The sequence below is a fragment of the Enhydra lutris genome, unplaced genomic scaffold (assembly GCF_002288905.1).
Source record: "Enhydra lutris kenyoni isolate GAN:26980312 unplaced genomic scaffold, ASM228890v2 scaffoldscaffold14, whole genome shotgun sequence".
Taxonomy (NCBI): Eukaryota; Metazoa; Chordata; class Mammalia; order Carnivora; family Mustelidae; genus Enhydra; species Enhydra lutris.
In genome coordinates, this window is record NW_019154098.1 from 45910034 (window position 1) to 45919414 (window position 9381).

A 9381-nucleotide genomic window follows, 5' to 3' on the forward strand; every position below is an offset into this window, starting at 1 on the left:
CCCCAAACATGCTAACACTGCATTTTTTAAAAAAGATTTTATTTATTTATTTGACAGAGAGAGAGATCACAAGTAGGTAGAGAGGCAGGCAGGGGTGGGGGTGGGGAGCAGGCTCTCCACTGAGCGGAGAGCCCAATTTGGGGCTTGATCCCAGGACCCTAAGATCGTGACCTGAGCCAATGGCAGAAGCTTTAACCCACTGAGCCACCCAGGCGCCCCACTAACACTGAGTATTTAAATGTCCCTTGTGCTCATATATTGCTATACAGTTTTAAAATACTTTCAGTCACATTAGCTCAGTTTGACCTCACAACTCTCTGGTGAAATGTCAGGGCAGTATTACCCAATCTACCAATGACAAGACTTGCCCAGGAGGACCTATGGTTAGAAAGTGGGAGAGGCAGAAATAGAAGATACTGTCTCACTCTGCCTTCTTCACTAGTACTCATCAGAGGGATAATGAGAACTTTCTTTCCTACTTTACCTATAAAAATTCTACTGATTCTAGGTCAACTTCAAATATTATCTCCTCATCAGAGCATCCATTGATGTCTCCTAGACTTTCTATCTGAACCCCTGCCCTTTGTTTATTGTGGATGTTTACACCCTTCATGACATCTGACGTTGTATGGCGGATATATTTGCTGTTGGCACAGTGAGAAATAAGAAAAGGCCTGGGGGTTTAAACATGATGGCCAACGTGGTGCAGGTAGGAACAATCCAAAACCAAGACCATGCTGAGGATTTAGTTTAGAGGCTACGATATTTAAAGGATCAAACACTCCCTCAAAGGACTCTTATCAGTGTTATAATCATGTTCTAATTAATCATATAATCATGACTAGGGTAGAGAGTACTTAAACTCCTTTTTATTTTCAACAATGTCTTATTCTAATTGAATCTCAACTACATATGAATAAATAAAAAATGAATGATAGATAAAGTTTTATTTTGGGACGCTACAGTCGTAAAAATAAATAAATAAATAAATATATCTTGGTAGACCTAATTAGAGGCTGGGTGTTATGAAACATCAACAGTAAGAAAAAGAGTTTATGGACTTCATGTCTATAATGCTGTGAATTAACATCTACATAGGTGACTTTTTAGAAGCAAAGAAACAAGCTTCCAGCAGGGAAATCAGATATGAGTTTCTGTAGGAAACTCTATGATAGATTTTAAATGTGCCTGGGTTCTACACATAGGAATTTAAACTAAGGAAATAATTTTATGAAGATGGATACTGACAGCATTTTTATAATAACAAATGTAAATGAATTGCTTACTCAAAGATAGGAATTTGTGACATAAATTATAACTTACACAAACAACTAAGTATGGTGCTATATATGTAATATATAAAAAATAAAATAATAGTTATTATATTATAAAAGTCTACTTGAGAGAGATAATTATCATTTATTTTAGAGTTCACTAAGGGTTATAATACTATATATAGAAATAATGTTTTAAAGAGTCCACACCAAATGTAATCAGTGGTTACCTCTGATTCATAAATTTAAGGATAGTTTTCTTTTAAACACCTATATCTTCTATTCCTTTTATAATGGACCCACAGTACTTACATAGTAGAAAAATCACCAAAGTTTAAAGAAAAACCAATAATGTACTTGGCTTGTGCTTATACTGCATGATTCAAGATGAAATACACATTTTGTTTCCAAGATTCATAAGAAGTATTAAAAATTAACCTTTAAAGGTAATGTAAAAACAGAAACTAATTTGGGTTAAGTATTTGATGAACCAAATACAATGCTCACTAGCATCATAATGTTAGGGTTTGAATTAGAAATGAAATTTTATTTAATGAAATGACTTTTCTTCTCTACCCATACATTTTTTGATACTATGAAAAGATTAGATTGGAAACAAAAGCATGTTGTGAAGGGAAATAATGTAAAAAGGAATAGAGAATACTTAAACACATATAGGAAACCAAAATGCATATTTCTTTTTTAAAAAAAGAAGATTTTATTTATTTGTCAGAAAGAAAGGGAGAACACATGAGCAAGGAGAGCAGCAGAGGGAGAAGTAGGCTCCCACTGAGGAAGGAGCTGGATGCGGTACTTGATCCCAGGACTCTGGGATCATGACCTGAGCTGAAGGCAGCCACTTAACTGACTGAGACACCCAGCCATCCTCAAAAAACATATTTCTGTTCAGAGTTCAAAAATGTTTTCAGTCAAATAGTGTAAAGGGGCTAGAAATGACATTTTCTCAGTGTGCATTGTGAGTTCAGTATTTTATAAATGCTGCTTAATTAATTCTTACGACAACTTTAAAGAAGTGGATATGTTTTTTCCTACTTTACAGAGGAGGAGAATAAAGCTTGGAGAAATTAGTCTGCCTGAGGAAGGACACATAGATGGTGAATGACAAAACCAATAATCAATTCTATTTCTATTTGATTCTAAGCCTCCTGAGTGTTTTGTTATACCTCCACCTGTAACTGATGTTCCTCCTTGGAACACTTTTATAATTTGGGGCGCCTGGTGGCTCAGTCATTAAGTGTCTGCCTTCGGTTCAGGTCATGATCCCAGGGTCCTGGGATGGAGCCCGTGTCAGGCTCCCTGCTTGGTGGGGAGCCTGCTTCTCCCTCTCCCACTCCCCTTGCTCGTGTTCCCTCTTTTGTCATATAAATAAATAATATCTTTTAAAAAAAGGAACAGTTTTATAATTTGACTCTACATTCCCAAGAGATAAAACTTTTATATATATATACCCTTAAACATATCTAATTAACAGTATGTATATATCAGTATAGTATATCATATAAAGCTCTCTTATTTTTACAGAACCCATTGTTAATTTTGTTTAAATTATATATGACCCCAGGCCACATCCTTTCTTAATACATATGAATTTATTGTATTGCATCCCATTATACAAAGCCTTTGTTTTTGTTCTATTCAAAGGCTACCCTAAAAAAGATGTTAACATTACAAATTAAGAACTTAAGAAGGGCAAAATTCAGGATTTATTTCTATTCTGTTGGCAAAATTACTTTTAACATAAAATAAAACCTCAGGCAAAAACATAACATTAGCAAAAATTTTTTTTCTCTTGAGTTACCCACATGTCCTCCAAAACAAAAAAAATATTTGGTTTGGTTGCAGTATAGGAAAAAAAATATATCCTCTTTATATTCAGAAGCTAAAATGACATAATTATGTGTTCTGTTACTTGCTTTATACATATAATTAAAAACACATCTCCTGGGGCGCCTGGGTGGTGCAGTTAGTTAAGCCTCCAAGTATCTTTAGTTTTCAGCTTAGGTTACGATCTCAGGGTCCTGAGATGGAGCCCCAAGTGGGGCTCTGCGCTCTGTACAGAGTCTGCTTCGGTTTCTCTCTCCATCTCCCTCTGCCCCTCCCCACCTCTCTCTCTCTCTCCCTCTTGAATAAAAACAAATAAATCCTTAAAAACATATCTCCTAAATTAAATGCAAGGCCTCAGGTCAGTGGAGATAATAAAGTCCAGTAAATAGATGAGAGGTAGATGAACATAGTTGTGGCATTTATATAACCTGAACTGGAGGTCTGGCTGGTAGACTTTGTCTTGGAGCTACAGCAACAACCGCAGGATTCAGTCAAAAGGAGTCCGTGCTCACCACTCGATTGGATGACCACCTATAGCAGTGTCATGTGCTGCTCTTTAAACATAATAATAAGGAACCACAACCCAGAACTAATAGCATCTTTGAAGCCCATAAATCTGTAATTGTAGAAAGCTAAAAGCTAAAAGCTACTCAGGGTATCCTAGGTCTCTAAATTTAAGAACCCTGCTCTGATCCTCTCAGAATAGCATCCTTTCTGAATAAGCCAAAGAGATTGTTCTCTCAATGATCACAAACTTAACAAAAACACCCAAGAAACCTTTATTTCATTGTTTTGGACTTTGGGGAAAGGATATCAAACATTTAAATTCATTCCTTGTTTACCAAACTAAGAAAAAACCCTGTCTGAGAACATAGAATATGTCTTTTTCCTAGAAAAGTAACAAAAAAGGCCAAGATATAGCAAATCACTCCTGTTCTAAAGTTCCTTCCTAAATCTACTCAGAATCACTCTCCTGGCATGTACTAAGAGCCAATGTTCTTTCTGACAAACCAAATGCAGAATGAGTGTGCACATTTCAGTGATAAAGGGTGCATAATAAATCCCTATTGACACTTGCTTCTCAACTTCAATACTTTCTATGCTCTCAGAACTTGCATTCCTGGTTGCCACTGTATGCTTCATGCTTTCTCTTTGGTGGTCCTTCCAGATCCCCAAACTTTGTGATACGTCTACAGATCACCCTGCCAAGGCATCTGGACTTCTCATTGTGTTTGATGATATGGTGTTTGTCATTAAACTTTCCAAATAGCTCCTGAGGGTAAGCTTCATGGTTTAGTAACTTCTTGGGTGAGCAAGATCATTTCAAGTTTCTCTGGATGGGGTGTGGACAACAAACTTTAACTGACACCAAATTTCTTAGTGTGATACTGGTGGAACTAAGTTCCATTTTCTTTTCCACTAGATCAAGGGTCAGCAATGTTTGGCCCAGAGATCAAATCTGGCCAGGCACCTATTTTTGCAAATATGATTTCATTTGAAGCAGAGCCACAAGTTTACGTCTGGTTTCACAATACAATGGTAGAGCTGGGTATTTGCAGAAGAGGTGGTATGACTTGCAAAGCCTGAATTATTTATTACCTGGCTCTTTACACATGTCCTTTTATGTATGTCAAAGTTCTACTGGTTCTTCAAATATTATGTCCACTTTCACAAGAGTGGGTAATTCCTGGTTGATACTGAGAAGATACCCACAGGCCTGTGAAGGTTGCTAAGGCCATCAACATTCTGCTTTAAAATATCTACTTCCCCTACAAAGGGTTCATGGAAACCAAATATTTTCTCACAGCAGCTTTGATGACTGCATATCACGGATGGCCAAACACATGCTCTGAGCTCCAAGTGTTCATCCATTCAAGCCCAGAGGCCAAAGGCAGACAGTGGTCCCACCTGGAGCAGAGTTGCCCAGGTACCCACTCACTCATTCTTAACCTGGGCATGCCCACCAGGAGCCGACCCCCTGCCAGGCCCATGATTCACCCAGCCTGAGGAAATGAGGATGTTGGCATAGGAATTTATGTTTTACTGCATTCATCTTTTTTCATTTGAAGATTTCCTGCAGCAAGCATGGCTATTCAAGTTGTCGCTCTGTATTAGTCAGCTTTCACTAGGCTATATTGCATTAAAAATATAATTCTCAAATCATAGTATTTACCACCTCAAAGATTTACTTCCTGTTTATGTTACAGATCAGCTAGGGACTGTCTCAGAGACTTCTCTGAATATCGTCTTTATTCCAGAATGCAGGATGGAAGAAGCAGTGTCTCTTTGCCACAGACCATTTTAGGCAGAGAGGGGAATGATGGCACAACTTCTCGATAGCTCTTAAAACTTCTGCTCAGAGTTCCCATATGTTTATTCCACTCTCATTCCACTGACCAAAACTAGTCACATGTTCAACCCTGATAGAAATGGAATGGAGGGGTGCCTAGATGGCTCAGTGGGTCAAGCCTCTGCCTTCGGCTCAGGTCATGGTCTCAGGGTCCTGGGATTAAGCCCCACATCAGGCTCTTTGCTCAGCAGGGAGCCTGCTTCTCCCCAGCCCCCGCCGCCTGCCTCTGTCTACTTGCGATCTCTGTCAAATAAATAAATAAAACCTTAAAAAAAAAAAAAGAAATGGAATGGAGAAACATATTCCTCTTGTAAAGAAGGCCTACTTCGAGTTCCATGGGGATGTACAGGATTACAACCTTGTTACGGGGAGGACTGAGAAAGATTTGGGTCAATAATTCAATTTATGGCATATTCTTTACGTTTGGAAATGGAATGTATTTCTGATTTCATAAAGTGTCATCTCCTTAGGACTAGGAACTTGATTTGGCCTCTGATACATTTAAATACATGAATCCAGTCTGGACATACACTGTATTTGCCATCCTCAGGGGGGTTCAAGAGCCTTAGAGCCCTCTTGTCTGGTAGCCAAATCAATCCTGAAACCACGACATCAAATATTTGCCTGTCTCAATTCAAGTCTTACAAGTTTCTTTAAAACTACAAATCTAAATAGAACACTGTATTTTGTTTTTATAATTTTCAAGGATTTTTTATGGACTGGATAAATGGTACATGCTATGATGATGAAGTTAAAATCCCATTCTCATACCCACATCCACCTACTCACTTCTGGGGGAAAAGATAGAACTTTCGGTATCACTGACGACTTTTAAGCTCATAGCTCTTGCTCCAATCATTCCGGGAATTTGTTTCAGGATGCACTTAGAGCTGGTTTATCAGATGTAGTTGAAAAAACAATGTCATTGTTGTACAGATGTGGGGCACTTACATTTATATCACTATTTTCTTGGTCTCCCCGCCCCCCACCACCACCTTTTTGCTCTTTTTGGCTTACCCATTCAGAGAGTATTTATTAAACAACTTTTATGCTCTGTTCACTAGGTAATCCCTTCCTCCTTTCTCATCCAGATTTCTTAAGCCTTAATATGTGGGCCTTGGTGACAGGCACCACAGAGAGGACCTTCTGGGCTAGCCTGGATGGGGTTACTAGGCCGTTCAGTGAGCAGGCTGACTGGGGCCAATCCTTGGAGCATTGCTTGCTTCCCAGCTGCATGCTGATGCAGGCTGCAAAGAACCATTTGGAGCAAATCACCTAAAGTCATTATCCTACGATGAGGACCTCCTGGCTCCCCAAACACGAACCTGTGTTTACAGACTGTATCAACTGGGAGGTAAGATACATATTACAAGGCCGTTACTTGCTTCGGAAGGATTCATTATAAGGGTTTACCACTTAAATTTTAAAATTGGTTATGTATTCACCCAGCACAAAAATCAGAAGGCACAAGGGAGGTCTGTAGTGAAGATGAGTCTTACATCCTTGTTCTCAGCTACTTAGAGGCTCTCTCAAAAAGCAACCATAGTTATCTTTTTTTTTCTTTTCTTAATTTTATTTTTTATAAACATATATTTTTATCCCCAGGGGTACAGGTCTGTGAATCGCCAGGTTTACACACTTCACAGCACTCACCATAGCACATACCCTCCCCAATGTCCATAATCCCACCCCCCCTCCCAACCCCCCCTCCCCCCTTCAACCCTCAGTTTGTTTTGTGAGATTAAGAGTCACTTATGGTTTGTCTCCCTCCTAATCCCATCTTGTTTCATTTACTCTTCTCCTTAACCCCCCATGTTGCAGCTCCTCTCCCTCATATCAGGGAGATCATATGATAGTTGTCTTTCTCCGATTGACTTATTTCGCTAAGCATGATACCCTCTTGTTCCATCCACGTCGTCGCAAATGGCAAGATTTCATTTCTTTTGATGGCTGCATAGTATTCCATTGTGTATATATACCACATCTTCTTTATCCATTCGTCTGTTGATGGACATCTAGGTTCTTTCCATAGTTTGGCTATTGTAGACATTGCTGCTATAAACATTCGGGTGCACGTGCCCCTTCGGATCACTACGTTTGTATCTTTAGGGTAAATACCCAGCAGTGCAATTGCTGGGTCATAGGGTAGTTCTATTTTCAACATTTTGAGGAACCTCCATGATGTTTTTCAGAGTGGTTGCACCAGCTTGCATTCCCACCAACAGTGTAGGAGGGTTCCCCTTTCTCTGCATCCTCGCCAGCATCTGTCATTTCCTGACTTGTTAATTTTAGCCATTCTGACTGGTGTGAGGAACCTAAACAAAGAGACTAAGAATCTATACACAGAAAACTATAAAGTAATTATAGTTGGCTGCTCCCACGTTAGGGGCATAGATATTTAAAATTTTAGATCTTCTTGTTGGACAGTTCCTATGAGTATGATATAGTGTCCTTCGTCATCTCTTATTATAGTCTTTGGCTTAAAATCTAATTGATCTGATATAAGGATTGCCACTCCTGCTTTCTTCTGATGTCCATTAGCATGGTAAATTCTTTTCCACCCCCTCACTTTAAATCTGGAGGTGTCTTTGGGTTTAAGATGAGTTTCTTGTAGGCAACATATAGATGGGTTTTGTTTTTTTTATCCATTCTGATACCCTGTGTCTTTTGATTGGGGCATTTAGCCCATTAACATTCAGGGTAAGTATTGAGAGATATGAATTTAGTGCCATTGTATTGCCTGTAAGGTGACTGTTATTGTATATTGTCTCTGTTTCTTTCTGATCTACTACTTTTAGGGTCTCTCTTTGCTTAGAGGACCCCTTTCAATATTTCCTGTAGAGCTGGTTTGGTATTTGCAAATTCTTTCAGTTTTTGTTTGTCCTGGAAGCTTTTAATCTCTCCTTCTATTTTCAATGATAGCCTAGCTGGATATAGTATTCTTGGCTCCATGTTTTTCTCGTTTAGTACTCTGAATATATCATGCCAGCTCTTTCTGGCCTGCCAGGTCTCTGTGGATGAGTCCACTGCCAATCTAATATTTTTACCATTGTACGTTACAGACTTCTTTTCCCGGGCTGCTTTCAGGATCTTCTCTTTGTCACTAAGACTTGTAAATTTTACTATTAGGTGAGGGGGTGTGGACCTATTCTTATTGATTTTGAGGGGGGTTCTCTGAACCTCCTGGATTTTGATGCTTGTTCCCTTTGCCATATCGGGGAAATTCTCTCCAATAATTCTCTCCAATATACCTTCTGCTCCCCTCTCTGTTTCCTCTTCTTCTGGAATCCCAATTATTCTAATGTTGTTTCATCTTATGGTGTCACTTATGTCTCGAATTCTCCCCTCATGGTCCAGTAGCTGTTTGTCCCTCTTTTGCTCAGCTTCTTTATTCTCTGTCATTTGGTCTTCTATATCGCTAATTCTTTCTTCTGCCTCATTTATCCCAGCAGTGAGAGCCTCCATTTTTGATTGCACCTCATTAATAGCTTTTTTGATTTCAACTTGGTTAGATTTTAGTTCTTTGATTTCTCCAGAAAGGGCTTTTATATCTCCCGGGAGGGTTTCTCTGATATTTTCCATGCCTTTTTCGAGCCCGGCTAGAACCTTGAGAATCGTCATTCTGAACTCTAGATCTGACATATTACCAATGTCTGTGTTGATTACGTCCCTAGCCTTTGGTACTGCCTCTTATTCTTTTTTTTGTGGTGAATTTTTCCGCCTTGTCATTTTGTCCAGATAAGAGTAGATGAAGGAGCAAGTAAAATACTAAAAGGGTGGCAACAACCCCAGGAAAATATGCTTTAGCCAAATCAGAAGAGATCCCAAATCATGAGGGGGAAGAAAGGGGATAAAAAGAGGTTCAGAAAGAAAAAAAAAAAAAAAGAAACAATTAAAAAAAGAAAACCAATA

The 9381-nt window shown here is 38.9% G+C and overlaps 1 pseudogene; it reads right to left on the minus strand.

Moving 5' to 3' along the window:
- Positions 1 to 4316: 4316 nt before the first annotated feature.
- Positions 4317 to 4987, minus strand: LOC111146497 (annotated as a pseudogene).
- Between the last annotated feature and the right edge of the window lie 4394 nt (positions 4988 to 9381).